This window comes from Ornithodoros turicata, chromosome 1 (assembly GCF_037126465.1).
Source record: "Ornithodoros turicata isolate Travis chromosome 1, ASM3712646v1, whole genome shotgun sequence".
NCBI classification, from domain to species: Eukaryota; Metazoa; Arthropoda; class Arachnida; order Ixodida; family Argasidae; genus Ornithodoros; species Ornithodoros turicata.
In genome coordinates this window covers 67,633,778-67,655,789 of record NC_088201.1, presented here as the reverse complement: position 1 = coordinate 67,655,789, position 22,012 = coordinate 67,633,778, and the positions used below count along the sequence as shown (strand labels likewise).

Genomic DNA, 22,012 nt, shown 5'->3' with positions numbered 1-22,012 from the left:
GCCACAGTGCAAGCCAGTGAATTATAATGCAGGGAAAAAAGCCATTAAAGGAACAAATAAATGATACTAGATGTGTTTGTAATTCAAACTTACAGATTAACATGGCTTCTATGGCTGCACGCAGAGAAACAGATACTCATGGAACAATGCGGCAGCACCAGAGGACACGTGTTTCGCCGTGTTTGCGGCTCGTCGGCCCTGGGTAGCTGCGCATCGTTCGGGATTGGCAAACCAGGGGTCACTCAGCGAGCGATATACACCTGGGAGGGTAACTGAGCACTCCCCAATGCCACAGTGCAAGCCAGTGAATTATAATGCAGGGAAAAAAGCCATTAAAGGAACAAATAAATGATACTAGATGTGTTTGTAATTCAAACTTACAGATTAACATGGCTTCTGTGGCTGCACGCAGAGAAACAGATACTCATGGAACAATGCGGCAGCACCAGAGGACACGTGTTTCGCCGTGTTTGCGGCTCGTCGGCCCTGGGTAGCTGCGCATCGTTCCGAATTGGCAAACCAGGGGTCACTCAGCGATCGATATACACCTGGGAGGGTGACTGAGCACTCCTCAATGCCACAGTGCAAGCCAGTGAATTATAATGCAGGGAAAAAAGCCATTAAAGGAACAAATAAATGATACTAGATGTGTTTGTAATTCAAACTTACAGATTAACATAGCTTCTATGGCTGCACGCAGAGAAACAGATACTCATGGAACAATGCGGCAGCACCAGAGGACACGTGTTTCGCCGTGTTTGCGGCTCGTCGGCCCTGGGTAGCTGCGCATCGTTCCGAATTGGCAAACCAGGGGTCACTCAGCGAGCGATATACACCTGGGAGGGTGACTGAGCACTCCCCAATGCCACAGTGCAAGCCAGTGAATTATAATGCAGGGAAAAAAGCCATTAAAGGAACAAATAAATGATACTAGATGTGTTTGTAATTCAAACTTACAGATTAACATGGCTTCTGTGGCTGCACGCAGAGAAACAGATACTCATGGAACAATGCGGCAGCACCAGAGGACACGTGTTTCGCCGTGTTTGCGGCTCGTCGGCCCTGGGTAGCTGCGCATCGTTCCGAATTGGCAAACCAGGGTCACTCAGCGAGCGATATACACCTGGGAGGGTGACTGAGCACTCCTCAATGCCACAGTGCAAGCCAGTGAATTATAATGCAGGGAAAAAAAGCCATTAAAGGAACAAATAAATGATACTAGATGTGTTTGTAACTCAAACTTACAGATTAACATGGCTTCTATGGCTGCACGCAGAGAAACAGATACTCATGGAACAATGCGGCAGCACTAGAGGACACGTGTTTCGCCGTGTTTGCGGCTCGTCGGCCCTGGGTAGCTGCGCATCGTTCCGAATTGGCAAACCAGGGGTCACTCAGCGAGCGATATACACCTGGGAGGGTGACTGAGCACTCCTCAATGCCACAGTGCAAGCCAGTGAATTATAATGCAGGGAAAAAAGCCATTAAAGGAACAAATAAATGATACTAGATGTGTTTGTAATTCAAACTTACAGATTAACATGGCTTCTGTGGCTGCACGCAGAGAAACAGATACTCATGGAACAATGCGGCAGCACCAGAGGACACGTGTTTCGCCGTGTTTGCGGCTCGTCGGCCCTGGGTAGCTGCGCATCGTTCCGAATTGGCAAACCAGGGGTCACTCAGCGAGCGATATACACCTGGGAGGGTGACTGAGCACTCCTCAATGCCACAGTGCACGCCAGTGAATTATAATGCAGGGAAAAAAAGCCATTAAAGGAACAAATAAATGATACTAGATGTGTTTGTAATTCAAACTTACAGATTAACATGGCTTCTATGGCTGCACGCAGAGAAACAGATACTCATGGAACAATGCGGCAGCACCAGAGGACACGTGTTTCGCCGTGTTTGCGGCTCGTCGGCCCTGGGTAGCTGCGCATCGTTCCGAATTGGCAAACCAGGGGTCACTCAGCGATCGATATACACCTGGGAGGGTGACTGAGCACTCCTCAATGCCACAGTGCAAGCCAGTGAATTATAATGCAGGGAAAAAAGCCATTAAAGGAACAAATAAATGATACTAGATGTGTTTGTAATTCAAACTTACAGATTAACATGGCTTCTATGGCTGCACGCAGAGAAACAGATACTCATGGAACAATGCGGCAGCACCAGAGGACACGTGTTTCGCCGTGTTTGCGGCTCGTCGGCCCTGGGTAGCTGCGCATCGTTCGGGATTGGCAAACCAGGGGTCACTCAGCGAGCGATATACACCTGGGAGGGTAACTGAGCATTCCTCAATGCCACAGTGCAAGCCAGTGAATTATAAAGAGGGCGCAAAAGCCATTAAAAAAATAATTAAATGATGCTAGACGTGTTTGAAATTCAAACTTACAGATTAAAATGGCTTCTATGGCTGCACGTAGAGAAACAGATACTCATTGCTTCTTTTGCCCCCTCTTTATAATTCACTGGCTTGCACTGTGGCATTGAGGAGTGCTCAGTCACCCTCCCAGGTGTATATCGCTCGATGAGTGACCCCTGGTTTGCCAATCCCGAACGATGCGCAGCTACCCAGGGCCGACGAGCCGCAAACACGGCGAAACACGTGTCCTCTGGTGCTGTCGCGTCGTTCAATGAGTATCTGTTTCTCTACGTGCAGCCATAGAAGCCATTTTAATCTGTAAGTTTGAATTTCAAACACGTCTAGCATCATTTAATTATTTTTTTAATGGCTTTTGCCCCTATTTATAATTCACTGGCTTGCACTGTGGCATTGAGGAGTGCTCAGTCACCCTCCCAGGTGTATATCGCTCGCTGAGTGACCCCTGGTTTGCCAATCCCGAACGATGCGCAGCTACCCAGGGCCGACGAGCCGCAAACACGGCGAAACACGTGTCCTCTGGTGCTGTCGCATCGTTCAATGAGTATCTGTTTCTCTACGTGCAGCCATAGAAGCCATTTTAATCTGTAAGTTTGAATTTCAAACACGTCTAGCATCATTTAATTATTTTTTTAATGGCTTTTGCCCCCTCTTTATAATTCACTGGCTTGCACTGTGGCATTGAGGAGTGCTCAGTCACCCTCCCAGGTGTATATCGCTCGCTGAGTGACCCCTGGTTTGCCAATCCCGAACGATGCGCAGCTACCCAGGGCCGACGAGCCGCAAACACGGCGAAACACGTGTCCTCTGGTGCTGTCGCATCGTTCAATGAGTATCTGTTTCTCTACGTGCAGCCATAGAAGCCATTTTAATCTGTAAGTTCGAATTTCAAACACGTCTAGCATCATTTAATTATTTTTTTAATGGCTTTTGCCCCCTCTTTATAATTCACTGGCTTGCACTGTGGCATTGAGGAGTGCTCAGTCACCCTCCCAGGTGTATATCGCTCGCTGAGTGACCCCTGGTTTGCCAATCCCGAACGATGCGCAGCTACCCAGGGCCGACGAGCCGCAAACACGGCGAAACACGTGTCCTCTGGTGATGTCGCATCGTTCAATGAGTATCTGTTTCTCTACGTGCAGCCATAGAAGCCATTTTAATCTGTAAGTTTGAATTTCAAACACGTCTAGCATCATTTAATTATTTTTTTAATGGCTTTTTCCACCTCTTTATATATATATATATATATAAATAAAATTTATTACATTAACCTGCTGATATGTACAGTGTAAGCAGTGAACAACAGTTGTATATACAGTGAAACCAGTTAATAACATACAACGAATGACAGTGGTACATACAGAGAAACCAGTTAACATACAATGAAACAGTGAAGAATATTTCATACAATGAACCCGTAAAATGAGGAAGAAAACCTGTACAGTGCTAAAATCGTGAAAAAAGAGAACTAAGAAAGAAAGATCAGATAGCTTTCATTTGGATGTTTTAACACTGTATGGAGGTGACTGGCAAGACGACTCAACAGTTCGTGAAAAATATTAAGGAATTTTTCACGGTGAAAACGTTCGTGGCTAGCCACGTCAATGAGAAAGCAGAGAGGTCGAAGTGGTGCAACTCACGGGACAAGAAGTTTCGCACCTCACCACGAAGGGATGCCACTGCTGCCAGGACCGGAAGGAACCTCGCACGTCTCACCACTGCCCTGCTACGGGCCCTCCAGAGAACATGAAACCCTTAAAACGTAACCAAGCGGCATAACCGATACGTTACCGATCGCGGTGCGGCACGGAGGGCACCCCACTCTAACGGGCACCGCAACGAGAAAGAACGCGCAGTTCGCGACCAGAAACATTTTGAAACCCGGCATTCGTAAAATATGTGGTGTAAGGTTTTTTTCTTGGTTACAGAAGCAACAAGAGGAGTTTCTTGTTACACCCATCCGAGAGAGGCGCCCGAGGGTAGGCAGGGTATCCCACAAGGCTTGCCACATAAAGTCACGTGACGGACCGGGGAGGTCGTTAAGCATGCGACTTCGGAAGGGACGACGCAGGTTACGAAGGCGGGCACGAGCCTCGGCCGCCGTCAGTGCTAGGCGCTCAGAAATCTGGACAGGAGGCACCTCCAAGACATCCCTGTCCCGCAAATGGTGCTGTATCTGACAGAAGAAATCCATCAACGAGCCATGTAGCTGAAGAGCTGCTTCAGCGCTTACTTGACTGTCCAGTGGAGGAAGACCTGGTAGAAAGCGCGTCTGTTCAGAACTAAAGTACACTGCCAGTGGGTGTGCTGGACACGTGACATCACGAAGTACCCTTAACAGAACGTTAAGCGCCAGACATTGACAGATAACCGAGATGTTTGGTATACCCCAGCCGCCCAAAGAACCTGAAAGCATCAACGTTGGGCTGTTAACCACTCCAAGGCAGCACAATGTACTGAAAGTCGAGTGCAATAGGGGTGGACGGGTAGGTGGAAGGCCTTGAACATACTCGTGAAGCTAAAGAACATTGATAAGACACATACCGTCCACCCCTATTGCACTCGACTTTCAGTACATTGTGCTGCTTGGGCTGCTTGCCTTCCAGACCAAAAGAACGAAAACAAGATGGCATTCAAGCGAATGACAATTCGAGGAGGAGGAGGCAAAATCTGCCCCAAGTGCCACAAACGAGCTCGAAGGATAGAGTGAATGACATAACTCCGCTCAGCGAAGCTGAAAGAGAAGCGGTGCGCCGATCGCACTTTCGCATTGACAGCGGTGATAGCGAAGTCCCAGTTCGCAGCTTGGATCCCCTCGCCTGTCCAAAAAGATCCCCCAAATCCGCAGCGCCGTACACTGAGAGAACGGAATCAGGGCTGGCACAGAGAAAGAACCCAATACCATGATCTTGCTCTTTGATGAGTTCAGCTGTGCGCCTGAAAGGAGAGAGTACCGGTGAAAAACGTTACAGACGTTACGTATAGACTCCGAATCCCACAGAAAGAGGGATTTCATTTGAGGAACACAATGTAACACCTCCAAGGGAGGCAAACAGGCAACAGAAATGTTGGTATTGCAAACCGTAGCATGGGACAACAGTAGGGTTGTCAATCGGGATATCCCGAATCCCGAAATCCCAGGATCCCGGCCAATTTTTGACGCCCCGGAGTCCCGGGATTTCATTTGGAAAATCCCGGGATTTCTTCAGAGCAAATCTGACAGGAAAATCAAACACCTGTAGGTCATCAGTCACAGACTCACTCCTTCGTAAGGAAGTGGCACTTTTTTATGACTGGCCGTACCAGATGACGTCTGCCTACACGTGCGTACAGATATTTGCTGACTGTGGTTTCTTCTATAGCAGAGAAGCTGAGCGGACCTTCAGTTCGGCAACCAGTATTGGCACAAAAGTTCGCTCCGAACTCGGAGACACCACCCTCAACGCTCTGTGCTTTCTCAGGTCGTCTGTTAATCATTGTGCAATATGGTAACCACGCAGCGACGGTGTTGAAAACCGTTTTGTGTTTCGTTTCATTGCATTCGTTTTTGTTATGGTTCCTGTTCTTCATTCAAGTAGAATATTACACCGCTTGAGGGAATTATAAAGTAATATTTCCTGCTCTTTCAAGTGTAACGGGACTCGCCCTCTTTTGACGCGCAGCAGTGAAATGGAGATGAATAAAAAAGGCGTGGCATTATAATAGCAGGAAAAAAATAACCATTTCGCCGTCCGTCACTATTTTACCACTGTGGTTGCATTTCAAATTTTCAAGTGATTTCCTTCAGGGAAAGCTAGGATTGACAAAGCGTATATGAACTGCGCACAACACGCTGATATAGTTAGAGCTGAGCGCGGGTGCGGGTATACTCGCGGGTACCCACAGTCACCCGCACATCGTCACGATTTGCGGGTGGGAATTCGCGATCGCTGCGGGTAGCGGGTAAAATGCGGGTGTACGCCCAATGTGACCGCGGGTGATGCGGGTATACCCGCATTACCCGCACTCCATGGCCAACTAAGTGATCCCTCTCTGTCACACGCTAGCTCAGCAGTGCCCTATGTTGTTGGACTTATAAATCCATGTACCAGACTGCAGCAGGCAAGTGCTGGCGGGCGAGTTCGATTATTAATGATCCTCTCTGTTGAATTGCAGTTTTACATACGATTGAAGCCGTCCGAGACACGTAGCCAACACTCAGAATGTCCATTGTTTTAAAATAGAAACAGCGGTAAAGTGGACGAGGGGACGAGTGGACGTTCAATAACGAACAAAGGGAACGCATCCATTGATTTGGGGTAGGCTGGTGTATCGTGCCCGCATCGTCATCTTCATCACCCAGAAGGTGAACAAGAAAACTGGGGTTCGAGGTGGCGGTCGAGCGTGTGTATACCGCTCACTTCCCCCTGCGGGTTCCAATGCGGGTATACAGACATCACTGCGGGTGCGGGTCGCCCAGATTAAATTCTTGCGGGTGCGGATCACACGCGCGCGGGTACTGTGCGGGTCCAAGTTTGCTTACCCGTACTCACCTCCAGATATACTCACTTGAGCTAGACTTGGAAGTAGAGTCCTGCATGGCACGTGGGACCCGCAGGCGACCGTCGTCACGTTGTTGCGGGTCTAGGTTATTGGTGTCGTGCGGGTAGCGGGTCACCCTTATTTCATCATGGAGTACTCCCAGTTTACTCGTCAACGTTCATCGCGTTGCAGGTAGCGGGTCGGGTGCGGGTGAGCATTTGGAAAAAATATGCGGGCTGCGGGCGGATGCGGGTCTGAATTGTAACGGGACGCGGGTTGCGTGTCGGGTGCGGATGTGAACATGCGTGTACGACTCGGTTGATGGTTAGATAATTCTGACCCGCGCAGGACTATACTTGGAAGCACCATCTGAACTCATCACAATCCCAAAGTTCTGTCCCGGAATTCCGGGATTGACAACAAAAAATCCCGAAATCCCGGTACTGCAAAAATGGCTCGGGATTGACAACCCCAGACAAGAGCAATGCTTACTCACATCACGCTTCAAAAGTAGTACTGCCCTCTCCGGCAAAGTCTTTTAGCTAGGATCTTTTGTTTTCGCAAATTTATAAGACGACAAGCATTAGGGTCGTCTAGACGCGTCTTCGCACTGAAGCACAATATCACGTGTGTGTATTGTCATCAAGCAGGCGAACTACCTATGGAGGTAGTCCCCTTTTTACTTACACTAACTGCACGTTACAATCCCACAATCTAGATAGCGACACTCTCTAGGAGAGTTTGCTATACCCACTGTCCATACCATCATCTACGTGTGTATTGTTATCAAGCAGGAGAGCCACCTATGGAGGTAGTCCCCTTTGGACACGCATACACTCACTCACATCACGCTTCAAAAGTAGTAGGACCCTCGCCGGTGAAGTCTTTTAGCTAGGATCTTTTGTTTTCACAAATTTCTAAGACAAGGGTCGTCTAGATGTATCTTCGCACTGAAACACAATATCACGCTGGCCTCTATTTGCATCGGAGCGGCGGCCGCTGGCCTCTATTTGCAGCCACACAGGCTGTGGGAGCTTTCGCATTAAAGTTAAGCAGGTGACCCACGGGGCGTACTGTCAAGAGAAAGTATCTCGCTGCTAGACATACAGTTTCGCTGGTGTGTGAAGCACTGACCTCTGTAATACGTAGACTGCGCATCCAGTGCTCAACTCAAGGGACGGGTACGGACGGGAGCGAAGCCGCTTTCTATAGATGCGGAAGTTTCTTCCACTTGGTCCACAACAGAACGGTACTTCATATTCTGGTGTATCTATGGTCTGCTGCACTTCCGTGGCATGACCAAGATTCGCGTACACGTCTCCCTAAGTGCGCTTAGCCTAATAGCACGTGTTGTGTAAGTGAGAGAACTTTACCTTTGTACACGTGTAGAGGTGAGAGGAGGCATGAAACCCGAAAGGAAAGAGGAGGGCAGGAGAGAGTGAACACTTATCACGGGTCAATTCCCTTTGATTGGTGAGAACGGGCACCGTGTTACGAGCTTGATAACGATACTTCAAACTGCTTCGTCACTTTCAAATGCCAGATTTATTTTTAGAGGAGTATCGCTGGTACGAATGGCATTTCCAATGCCATCATACCTCGGGCACTTTTTGTTTTCACTAGTGTTGAAGGGAGTTTCATTTAAAATGAGTCAAACATTTTTATAAAAATGGTGCATTGCACTTGAACCAGACTTAGTGCGTAATGTTAGAAAGGGTGCAGAGATGATCAGCCCATTTTTTGCTTCCTCGTAAATTATATAAATCGTTAATTAAAATTATTTGGTGAACCTTTTAACTGCAGGGACAGCAAAACTGTCGATCGCGGAGTTGTAGAGGGGTAAGGGGGTCTTCGACTCTGTTACCCGTGATTATGTACCTCCTCTCAGTTCTGTTTCCTTTTTCTTGTTTTCCCCGGTTTAAAGAAAAGTGCCCCTAAAGTTTCGAAATACCGCCCGACAGCAGCACAACTGCACACGAAAAGAACTGATTTGTTCGTTCAAGCAAGAAGCGCCATCAGCGCATGGACGGAGTTGGTATGAGAAAAACCAACACCTCCTTAGGTAGCATCAGGCCCACTCCCACGTGGCACGGCGTCACACAGGAAGGCCTGCTGTGGATGCTGCTATGATGGCGATGAAAGAGCGAACGAGAAGGAAACTTCGAGCAGATCGCAAAGCCAGCCAGGCCTCCGTGAGATGACGCAAGCGTGCAGGCCTGATGCTATCTATAGGAGGTGTTGGAAAAATAAAATGAACGCAGCCGTGCGAATGCTTTCCGCAGGTGCGACATCGGCTGTGTTGCACTGCTACACCGCTCTCGACGATCTCCTTCCACAATACCAGTATAATTTAAAGCTATGAAGGAATCACACAAGTGTCGCTACAGGACCAAGTTGTTTATGAGCGGTATACAACGTGACGATCTTTTTGCGCTACACATCAAGAACTGGACAGCCCAGCCACAAAACATGCCGCCGATCACGATCACACTGTAGTTTATCTAATATTTTCGCCGAGCCGGCTCATAGCTGATATTGTGAAAGCTGAAAGTCACTGGAAGCACGCAATTACTTCACCTTAGGCGAGCTGTTTGATCGGGGCGTTTCTGAAAACAGCGCTGATTTGGTACGGTTCACCGGTTCATGTTAGCGTCGTTTTTTTTTTTTTTTGTATACAGGTATCATGAGGGAATCTCGCAAATGCGATGTCAGGGAATCTTTCCTTTTGCCTGATCAAAACGACTCTAATCAAACGACTTCTTCGTTCTGCGTTGCGCAGAAACTTATGAAAAGTTGTTTCAACCTCTAATTAATAATAATAATAATAATAATAATTTTTATTAGTGCCCAAGAACGGCCGCTAAGGCCTTGGTGTTGGCGCACACAATACACATAACTCACAGTAGATACAATACAGACATATATATAATACATATACAGTGGGATACAAACAGAGGTACATTGCAAACATAACAGGCATACGTACTTACATATTTACAGACAAGTATACCAGGCAGTACATGCAATGAAATATCAGCAACAAAACTACAATACATAGATTACGCGCAGCACATAAGTTATAAGATGGAATGAGACGATATACTGTACAAAACAAAGGAAATAATATCACGATTGAAAATTCACTGATGAAGGAAAGAAATAACGTCGCGTTTAAGGGATGCGCTGGAGGCGTGGAAAATATCACATGTGGGGGGAAGCGAGTTCAGAAGAATTTGGCATCGGGTAATTGGATCGCTGGGGCAGAAGCGTTTAACGTAGAAGACTGGTGGATTACGAAAAGCCGCGCGAGGAATACAAAAGTTTAGGAGGCTCAGCAGGAGTGGCGAATCAACACGGGCATGAACACATTTGTACAGAAATAGGGCGTCGGCGATAGAGCGACGTGTGGCCAGTGGGTGAAGGTGAAAATATTGCAATAGTGTGTCATAGTCATACAATAACTTTTTTCGTAAAAAGCCATTGTGTATGATATGGAGCGCTCGTTTTTGTACAGCCTCAAGACGCTTTGTATCAGTACCTGAAAGTGCGTTCCAAGCAACAGAGGCATATTCAAGCCTGGGAAGAACATAGGACTTGTAAAGTTTAACGAAGACAGCAGGAGTCTGAAACTCCTTGCATGTGTATGACAGGAGGCCCAGCGTGCGAAGAGCGGAAGAACGAACCGCTACGACATGTTCATGGAATAGCAGCTTGGCATCAAAAATAACTCCTAAATCTCGGATACTGTCAACACGACATATTTCAATGTCGGAGAAGTATCGAAACACAGAGATATTTGTCTTGCGTGTGAACGAGACAACCTTCGTCTTTGCGCTGTTAATTTTGAGACCGGTGGCACTGCACCATGACAGTATACTGGATATATCTGCCTGTAGCTGTAAGCAGTCGGAAACCGAAGAGATCGCTTTCATTAATTTGAAATCGTCCGCAATCGTCCGCAATTATATGATAAAAAGTTGAAAGTTCGGCATTTCCTGTCTGCCTCGATGTTGCTTTCGACGTCTTGGCTAATGACTTTCTAAGCCTGTCTCAGCGTCAGATTTTTACTCGATTAGTATTACACTCCTACCAAACTTCTGAGCAAACCCTGCAAGGCCGATTTGTAATATTAGCGTCTTCAAAGCTACTAGACACGGACCGGTAGGCTTGGTGATCTCCCGAGCGAATTCGATCATCTACAGGGTGTCCCAGAAAACGGCAGAATTCGGCACGCTCTTCATGTTGATGAGGTAAAAAAGTGACATTTACTTGGCAAATTTCTGAGTTCACTTCGCAAAAAATTACATAATTAAACATAGGTTACATGACATGCACATCAGGATGCGGCAAAAACCAAGTAACAACAAATGCCGTTGACAGCATGATTCTAGGTGGCGTAGTTTTTTTTTAAATTAGAATTCAGTAACACGTTTTCTGGGACACCCTGTATACCAGAAGCAGGCTAACCCAAATCAGTCGTATGCGGAAGGGGCAGAGACGCGCGCACGACTGAATTCTTGGGATCCCCCAGATACTTGGGAGCACTCGTGGACCCCTCGAGGTTTGCAAAGAGGCGGGTGCGGAGTTCCATATGCCGAACCAAGATCCGCTGCTCTTAGATCAGCTGATATGGGCGCCATTTGCCTCACAAAATCTTCGGGCGTGGCCCACAGCATGGTGGCACAACACGTTATGCCGTCGGTGTACGCGAGGACATTGATTTAAAACGCATGTCTGCGGAAGCCACGTGCATATGGATCACCGATGACTGCACAACAGAGAGGTTCCCTATAAACTGCAAAGAGCAAGGGCGAGAGTGGGCATCCATGCCTCACAGAAGACCTGACAGGCATTGGTCGCGAGAGTCTGCCATTGTCTTGGAAGATGGTAGTGACCCCATGATAGCACATGCGGGCCCACTTGAGGAGTACACTTCCTGCGTTCCCCTGCCGCAACACCAGTTTGTCAGCCAGTGGCACTCCACGCTAGAGCACTGCACGGGCCTAATTTTCAGGATCGTGCCCGGCCTAGACCTGGCTGCTACGGCCCGGGCCCAGCCCGTACCCGACTGTTTCCATGCTCAGGCCCGGTCCCAGCCCGCCTCTGCTCTATGAGCTCTCGAGACCCGGAGGCGTATTTAGATTTACTAAAGAGCACAGAAAAAGGACGCTGCTAATTGGTAGAGAGTGATGAGTTACACTCGAACGGAGCGGCTGTTTCTCTGCCTGTAAGCCGCTCTGTGCATGCTTGCTTGCTTGGGCGGTGACCGCCTTGATCAGCGTCTCACTCTGCTTCACGGAGAGAGCGGTATCGTGTGCAGACATAATACGCGACTGCTCCTCTCTGGCTTTGGTGAAGCGAAGGACGCTCCTGCTGTTGCCCAAATCGCCCAACTCCTTTCGTCTTGTCAGCAAACATCTCGGCGGGCCCGGCACACCGATCGTCCCCAAATGTATGTGAGTGCACGTGTGAAATCCAGACCCATTACACGAAATAAGCATAATCACATATAAAAAAGCGATAGTTCTCAGATGAGAATGCAATGATACCCAATACCCAATGTAAACAAAAGTTACATGAAAATTCAGCTGTCCAGTCTCGTGTAATATGTTCGCGTACATGCCCGACCATGGCCAGCGTTGTCAAGCCCTCTGTTAAAGAAAGCCTTTGTGTCAGAAGCGGGATTCGAACCCACTCCCGGAGTAATGGACTGCGGCATTAAAGCGGTAACCGAATACGACGAATTCTCGACGGAAAACCGGCCACCGTCACCGTTTTTCCGGTGAGCCGACGCGAGCAATGGGAACGTAACCGATTTCTTGACGACAGCTGTGGACAGAAAATCGGTAACGTCATGATTAAAATCGTCATGATAATCTAACAAGTAAATGTTATTGTCGCTTGCTGATTTGATATGAATTTGATATGATCATCATTATTTCTGTAATTCCAGACGCCATCTTCCTCACAGTATTTATGGTAGTAGTTACGGTATTTAAATACAGTATTTACATTTTGTATTTAAATACTCATATTGAGAAGTATTTATGAAGAGTATTTAAATACCTCTTTCAACAAAGTATTTTGTATACTTAAATACTGAAAAAATGTATTTATGCCCATCCCTGCAACCTGGGAACTGGGAAGCATGCTGTCACCCACCCGCTGCTGCCTGAGGCAGTGGCGCAGCCACGGGGGGGCTAGGGGGGGGGGGATCGAGCCCCCCTTACCTGCCACAACGGGCCCACGTAAATCTAGCAAATCCGAGGAGAAAATAATATATGGGGGGGGGGGGGGCAGTGTGACGATCGCGAAAGTTCTTAAAGTTCATGGCGTCTATCTAGTCGGCACTCTTGAATGGCTTTCAAAGTATGAGCTTTTCAAAATCCTTCCGATCTCGTGACACCGCCTCATTGGACATCACTGCGTAATCGTATTGTGAACGCCCAAATCAATTACCGCATTTTGCGGTGTGCACAAGTATTGTGTGTTGTCGCACCCAGGATCAGCGGGGAGGGGGGCGAGTTTTCGTATGGAGCCCCCCCTACCTTGGCGGTCTGGCTACGCCACTGGTCTGAGGGCGCCTTTATAGCGCTTGCTTCGCGAATATGCTTTGACCGCAAGTATGTGAGCCACTATAACTTTTCTATGTGTAGCAAAATATTTATCAGTTAATTTGAAATCAAAATTTAACACCGACTAACGAAACACCCGCTAGGGCGCCACCGTCCGCCGCAGTGGAAATTTGTGCATACGGTTAGTCCCGCCGTTTTTCCGTCGAGAAATCGTCGTATGCGGTTACCGCTTAACGCGCAGCGTCTTAGACCGGTCGGCCATCCTGGCACTCGCAGGATGTCGCCGGTGGCACTCCACGTCCATTTTTTCGTCGTTATATTTACAGAAACAGTGTGAGGACAAACGGTGACGAATGTAGCAGAGATTTCTCATTATTCGGTAATTATAACTCTGTGTTCCCCATCTGTAACGGCGCATTCATGCGTATCCTCTTCCGTTTTCGCCCTAGAGCATTTTATACTTTCGGCAAAAGGAAGCGTTTGTACCAGAAGTGGGACTCGAACTCACGCCCGGAGAACCGGACTGCGACCTGAACGCAGCGCCTTGGACCGCTCGGCCATCCTGACACTGGCTGTTTGTCACTGGTGGTATGCGACGTTCATTTTTTCTTCGTGATATTTACAGAAACACTGTGAGTCTTCATTTCGAATTATTTCGGAATTAGTACAAACGGTGACGAATGTGCCACTGGGTTGGGCATAAATACATTTTTTGAGTATTTAAATACCAATCAATATATACAAAATACAAATACCGTATTTCAATGCCATAACTACTACCATAAATACTGTGAGGAAGATGTCATCTGGAATTACAGAAATAATGATGATCACAACAACAAATCAGCAAGGAACATGTTGAACTCCATCATTTTAATAGTGCCGCGCGAATATTCGAATTTTTTAATATCGAAGCTAGTATACTTATATATTCGATTCGAATTTCGAAAGGAATACGAATACCGGTATACGAATTGCGAATCGAATCGAATGTCTCTTCCATACTGAATATTTTCGAATAGTTGCCGTGCAAAAAGCCACGCAAGAACAAACAATCGATCTACAACAAAACCACCAGAGAAGTGCACTACGCCGGCGCAGCACTGTGTTTCGTCCTCGAATGCACCACCTTCTGAATGCATACTGACAGAGATTTGGCGCTGGTATACCGCTGCAAATTCAAATATACCTGTTCACTGCTAACGTTTCTTGTACGTCTGCATTTTATCCACCCCGGCTATGCGTGCAAGCATTTGATTTTGCAGCTATTTCTTCGTATTCGCTTCGGCCCTATAACTATTAACTTCATATTAGCTTCGGTTTTCAAACCACTATTCGCACAGGTCTACATTTTAACTCATTCGTCTGTTTGTATTTTCCGTATGTAAGCTGTAAGCGTTCTGGGGTAGTGCCTTGGTGTCCCGCGCTGCGCTGAGACACGGATGGTAATCGCCGACGCCGGGGAAATACCCATCGATGTCCTCCGCCGAAGAGAAACCATCCGACACTATACCTACGGTTGCTCGCTCACCACCGGCGTCATCCTCTGGTTCAAAAGCTATATACGTAGGCGGAAGAACAGTAAACTCTCGCTATGTGTTACAGCAACATCTGGAAACATCCCTGGCTTCACTGTTGCCCCGACCGCCCCTTCAGTGGCACCATGGACACTGCCGAGCCCATCCCTCTCGACACACATCCCTGGCCTCCTGGGGCCGAAGCGCCAGATCCCCGTTTCGGTTCTCAAGCAGTCTACTTTGGAAATGATGAATACAAAGTACAGAGGCCGCACGGCTGTGTTCACAGATGGTTCGTCTACGTCGGATGGCTCCTCCGCTGCCTTTGTCATACCGGAGGAGTCACTATCATGTGGGTTCCGCCTGTCACATCGCACTTCGTCGACCTCTGCGGAGCTGTATGCCATCTTGTTATCTCTAAAGTCTGTCTCCAAATACCCTCCCCGCTCCTGGGTGATATACACTGACTCAAAATCAGCCCTGCAATGTGTAGGAACCATGGGCATCCGCGGCTCGTTGGCCCCAGTGGTTGTTAGTATCCTGACGGCGCTCAAGGTTCTCGGCGAACAGGGACACCGGGTGACCCTACAGTGGGTCCCCGGCCACACCGGCATTCAGGGCAACGAAGAGGCAGATTTGGCGGCTGCTGCGGCCCGTCGTATCTCCAGAGCCGTGCCCATTATCCTCTCCAACGGAGATAGGCGCTCCTACTTGTCTGCGTTGGTGTCACCCTTGGCCCGCCAGCAATGGCTGCATGACGTCACTCAATGGTCGCTCCTCCATGCAGTGGACCCCTCATTATCATTTAGGATGCCAGGTGGCTTCCCTCGCAGCTTTACGACACTCCTGCGGCGTCTACGACTCAACGTCGCCTTCACCCTTGTGTTCCGTGTTAAGCTGGGTTACAGTAACACGGCGCTGTGCCTAGCTTGCCGCACCCCAGCTACGATCCCCCATATCATCGAGGACTGTGAGCGGTACACGTGTGAACGCCGGGTACTTCGACGCCAACTTGAACTCCTCGTTCAGCCTGTCCAAAGTACTTGGCCCATGGAGCTCCCCTGCGCATCAGTGCCGGGCTCTTCGCTCCCTTTTTGCTTTCATGCAAGCCACTGGACTCTTCGAAGAGCTCTAAACCGAACTCCGACCTGTCGTCGCTTCAATCTCACCATAATTCATCCTCTCATATTAACCACTGTGAAGTGGGGTAGGGTCCTGTGGCTACGACGGGGAAACATCCCATGTCATCGTCACTTCTTCATTTATTGTTGTTGTTGTTGTTGTTCTGGGGTAGCCGTTCGATGTCATCGTAACTCACATCCCCATTTTTTTTTCTTTCAAATCACCATTACCAGTCAGGATTTATCATTAGCAAGGATCACCATCATCAGCATTTATTTGTTAGATTATCATGGCAATAGGGCTTTTGCACTGAAGTTTGCACAGCGCCATTTCAGGCCCTAGCGGCCACGGATCAAAACAGTAAGGAGTTTCATCAGCGGGTTTTGCATGGTGTTTCAAACGATATGGTGCCATGGAAAGCTACAAAACTTGTAGGAAATCCACAGAAAAGGCGGTGCTTCTTGAAAACTGCGAACAACTCGTGACCGTGTATTTGAAAGTGCCACGTCGTCTGCTAAACTGGGGAGTGTTGCATAATTTGGGGCGCTGATGTTGCTGCTCACTTGCGCCACCTGGCCCAGAGCAACAGGTCTATATAAATTAGAAGTTTCTCGAAGATTGCATCTTCTAGGTATCTTCTTTTTGACCGTATACTCTTAAAAATGAACTTCACCGCATAGCACGCTCCTAGCCAACCATCATTCCGAATTATATCATTGTCTGCCCTGATTTGTTGAAAACGCCTTTCTTGTAGCACTTATGCTGTTCATAATTGTCACAGAAAAGGCGTACGCCTCCATTTTCAACAAATCAGGGGGCTTAATCGCTTCGTACGTTCAACTTAACGACACGAGACGGCTGAACGAGTCGTCCAGGCTAACGAAACGAGCAACTTTATCGATGCTTTGCTGTAGTCACAATCTGTGCACCTCGTGAAACTCCTTCTTTGTGGCTATTGTGCACATTACGAGAGCTCACGTGTTGTGATGTAACCATGCCCAAGAATTAGGGACAAAACGTAAAGCAGGCTTCACCTAAAACTGCTCCCATAGAGCCTGTGTATTCTGGAACAAAAAGCGCGTGCTACAGCTACAGCGTGCTACAAAAGAGCGTGCTATTCTGCTGGCAGCGCTTTGCATTCGTTCTCTAATGGCATCTTGCTTCTGCCAGGACAAAACTTTCGAGCAATTTTTGGGGCATGAATAGTGGCATCTTCAAGGTTCCATTCGGGTTCCAAATTTTGAACCTGTAAAGGAGCCTTCTATCGCCGCACGAGCACGTTGCGGCGAAGCCTACGTTCAAGGCCGTGCGCTACCACAGGTTTAGGAAATCGCTCAGCGCAGAAGAGACTACAAGAGAAGACAAACAAGAAATAACAACACGGGGAGCCCAGATTTGTGTGTAACGTCACGTGGTAAGGGTATAGGATATAAAAAACTAAAAACTTGACAGCTGTTAGGAGAACTAACATCGTTGAGGTTGTTATAAAGAGCAAACGTGTGTACATTATGGCTGTTACGAAGTCTGTTGGTATCTGCTAGACTGTGAGCAATCAAACAAAACATAAAATAAAGGTGTGGTCGGAGTGAACGGCACAACAAAAACAACAATAAATGATGACGATGAGATGGGGTGTTTCACCGCGGAGGTGCGTATCCTACACCACTGCCCGTGGAACGTTATGTGAAGATGATGAAGGAAGGATGCAAATACAAGAAATAACGAAAATGAACGGCAGAAAATAGACCAACGACAGCTTAAGACAACATGTACTACTTTGCACAGGAAAATGTGATACCTGAGATTCTACGATGTGCTAAGGTTGTCCAACCAAGTTTATCGAGGATAGGTTCATAATTATAGACACCAACGTGTCGGTCATAGAGAATGTACAATGACTCCACGGGCTGAAAATTAGTGAAGCTAATTAAGTATACCATTTTAGTTAGCCATCGAACACTGATGCGACCGGCTAGGAAAGATATCCGAGAGGCTTCGTTTTCGTTTATTCTTTCTCGCTCTCTCCTTTCTTCTTTTTTTTTGGGGGGGGGGAGGTGGGAGGGGGCTTATTAATGCCCGAAGACAATTTATGATACAGCTATAGGATGTCACGCTTCCTCGCGAACGCAGGAGCCTCTCTAGCGAGGAAGACGCAATTGTAAAAGGCGGTCACTTGGCCCATTTGTATTATAACGCATTACTCTGCTCTCTTTTGGTCACAATAATGCTTGGTGCCTTGTTAATGTCATCTGCATTTTTCAGATACTGTATATTTGTCGTTCACCTCGAAACTACAACAACAAAAAAGTTAAGAGATCACGATTTGCTGTTGTTTGAGTTTGATTTGCGATTTTCTGGCGACTTTCTGTTGCTGTCATCTCTCAAAATGTATCTATCAAAATCCATCAAAATACGCACAATTTCAGACAACGAAAAAAAAAAAAAAAGAGGAAAATATTGTTCTGCGTTCCTGTCTTTTATTTTCCATACTTAATACAGCTAACGCCGTAGTGGATCAAATCTATCCCTATTGCAGCCTAATGCCGCGTGTTTTTCGACAGCCGTACTCTTGGCTTTTCTTTTCGTCTGTGGAGAGGGTGCTAGCAGGTGTGCTGTCTTCTCAGCGTTCTTCTGAAGATTTACAATCTTGATCCAGCCGTACATGCTCGCGCTTTCAGCAGTACTGCTTGGGACTCTGTTGTTCGCTATCGCGTCTTTTTTCATTCGTACATCTTTGTTTCTGTAGGTGTGAAGAAAAGTTTATTGACTGGTTGATAAGCAATTGCGTGCACCACGTAAACGTCAGTAGTGTAGCACCGATTGCTAGTACGTATGAGTCTAATAAATACGAATGAAGCACGATGAACATTTGATTTACACATCAGAGTCTTCATGTTGGGAAAAACTTTGCATGGCTGCATATGCGATCACAATGTCCTCCTTTTAACGTTGAGGCCAAAATAAACGGGGGCACTTCAAACCACCTGACTCAAACTGTAACGCAACATTTGCGTCAGCTGGATTGGGTTCTGGATCTTTGGACGTCTTTCCCGATTTCCGTTCTTAGCTCACCTCGCGTCATAGAGTCCACATCTAACACGCGTGACACGCGCTGTTCCAGTTCGAGTTCGACACTTAAACGTGACCTCTTTCCTGTTGTCTCTTGGATGCCACCTTCTTCCCAGTATGTGACGTCACATTTCTGATATCTCCTAGCCTGTAGCGCTGATGAATTTTCTTCTATCCTTTAACATATATTTTAGCCCATCCCATGTTGCGTCCCATTTGTTTGTTCGCCGATGATGTAGGTTCTCTAAGGCACGGTTTTTCTTTTCTAGTCCTTGGTAGAAAACCATCCTAGTCAGCGCTGCTGCATGTGGCTCATCGCGGCGTGATGCGAAAAAAAACATGTATATACGGGGTCGCGCTCTCCTGTCCGTACCCCTTGCGTTTGGTTCCCAGATCTAGAAACATAGTTAGGACGTTTAACACCTCCTGACGCAGATCTTTCCCTGCAGTATCTTGCTCAAATTCTTTTATCACACCTCTGAAAAGATCCCATAACTGTGCTCGATCATCTCTGGTGTCCGAGAAAAGGACTAGGGTCACAAGGCGTGGTAGATTCTCAAGAAGTAAATCGACATTCTTTCATCGACATCGTTTTTCTGTCAGTCAGCAGTATGACGTTCGCACAAGATCCCTTTATAATGGGCACCAGTTTTCTCACGGATGTGTAATATATTCCTTGCATATTCTCATACAGATTATGGATTACCGTTCTAGCAATTATTCGTTCTACGGCGTACAGGCAGTCTGAAGACATATAGGAAAGCCCATCTGTTCGTACTCCCGTCGCAGACTCCCAGAATTTTTAGCCGCAGAGCTATACGGGCACAAAAGCTCTTGCGTACAAGAACAATAGCAAGAACGCGCGCAGAGCGAATAAGCTTTGCCAACATCCTAGCATACTTCCTACTGAAGACAAGACCGCAGTGCTATCAGCTCCAGTAGATATCTTGATGAACAAGGAATGATTTCATTGGATGAAGTATGAAAGGAAAAAGAAAAGTCACTAAAATCAAACAAAACAATAAGTCAGTCGTTACGTTTGTGCACGGGTTTCGTTGATAGCTGCTGTAATCGCCCTCGCCTTTCTGTCTGTCATGTGGTTAACGCGGAAGCCGTGATGAAGCGGGCAACTCTACAAGATACAGATAAAATAATAATTCCGCGCTTGATGCCCCGGTACAGTACATCATGAGCTGTGCAGCAGTGGCCGGTCTGCGGCCGCTGTAAGAAGAAAAAAAAGGGAAAACAGAGAGAGAGAGAGAGAAACTTCAGTAGTTGCGTGGCATCGGCGAGTCGCGCAAAAGAAGCTGATTTATCGCGCTCAAAGAATTTGTAGTCGGAAGATGGACGGTTGTTGTGCTGTAAGACCTACAGACTAATTTGTTTATTTACCCTCGCGGCCATGAGGCAATACAAACAGGAGATTAACATTTGGTAGAATAATGTTAACAAAGCAGCATACAAGATTTACAACCGCATGAAAAAATTGCGCAGATACGTGGAGGTATATAAACAAGTACATGAAACATTTTGGTCAACTGGAGCAATGACAACACGTACGACGTGGAAATTGAAAAATGACCATGCAGCGCAACGGTCATGTCAGCCAGACGCGTGAGCCTTCCTCTTCATCTCCCCCTCTTCGTCCCTTCACCGAGCAAAGTGCCGCCAATCACCCCCCCCCCCCCTAGCGGTCGCATAAACATTTCTTAAATCGTTTGGCATCGGTAATGGCATGCATATAAGCTCTTGGATTAACGATCCTCTTAGGAATTATTATGATAATCAATTTTGTGAAACAAACACCCACAAGTTATTATTCGGCGAGTGGAAAGCAGACGCAGATTGAGGGTAGGGTAACATGAAAAACTCAGTGCGGCATCCCCCATTGTTCTCCACACAAACCCCGCTTCATTGTCCCTGATGTTTTGCTCATGAAGATACGAATAGTCGAGTGGCTTCTTTAAAACCTGCTCTTGGAAATGCAGGACGTATACACTGCTAATAAGTGCACCACCCGAAAGGAAAAGACACGTCCACGAGAAAGCTGGTGGACATTATAAAGGGATCTGATGCGAATGTCAGACTGCTCACTGACAGCAAAACGAAAGTTGCTAAATTCACATCATTAACAGGAAAGAATGTCGATTTACTTCTTGAGAATCTACCACGCCTTGTGTCCTCTCCTCGGACACCAGAGATGAACGAGCACAGTTGTTATGGGGGGGGGGGGGGGGATATGTTTATTGAGAAAAAAAAAAACAAGGAAAGGTTAGTCAGGCAAAGGCCGACTTGCTATTCCTTTCGTAAAGAGGAACGGAAAAGGAAAGGGGACGAAAAGATAGGAAGAAAACGAAAAAAGGAAAGAAGGCGGCAAGAAAGAAAACGAAAAAAAAAACGAAAGAAGGAAAACGAAAAAATAGAGAGAAAACGAAAAAATAGAGAGAAAAGGAAAAAAAAGAAGGAAAACGAAAAAAAGAAAGAAACGAAAAGAAAAGGGAACGAAACGAAAAAGAGGAAAGAAAACGAAAAAAGGAAAAAAAAGGAAAGAAACGAAAAAAAGAAGAAACGAAAAAAAAGAAAGAAACAAAAAAAAGGATAGAAAACGGAATACACACACACATACACACAGACAGATACACAAAAGGGCCTTAGAGGCTGGTCGAGAGACCGGTTGCACGGAGAAAGCTCACGAGGGCAGTCGTAACTGCCCCCTGGTTGTGCAGGACCGGGTCGAGCAGGGTGGCCAAAGAGACGTTAGGGTAGCCAAGTTGTCGCAAGTGGCGTTGGAGGACGAGTCTTTCTGGGAGGTACCGGTTACA

The 22,012-nt window shown here is 47.0% G+C and overlaps 1 non-coding gene across 1 annotated transcript; it reads right to left on the bottom strand.

Moving 5' to 3' along the window:
- Positions 1-13,965: 13,965 nt before the first annotated feature.
- On the bottom strand, positions 13,966-14,049 carry Trnal-cag (transfer RNA leucine (anticodon CAG)). Its single transcript has one exon. It is a non-coding gene; the product is annotated as a tRNA-Leu (tRNA).
- Positions 14,050-22,012: the final 7,963 nt, after the last annotated feature.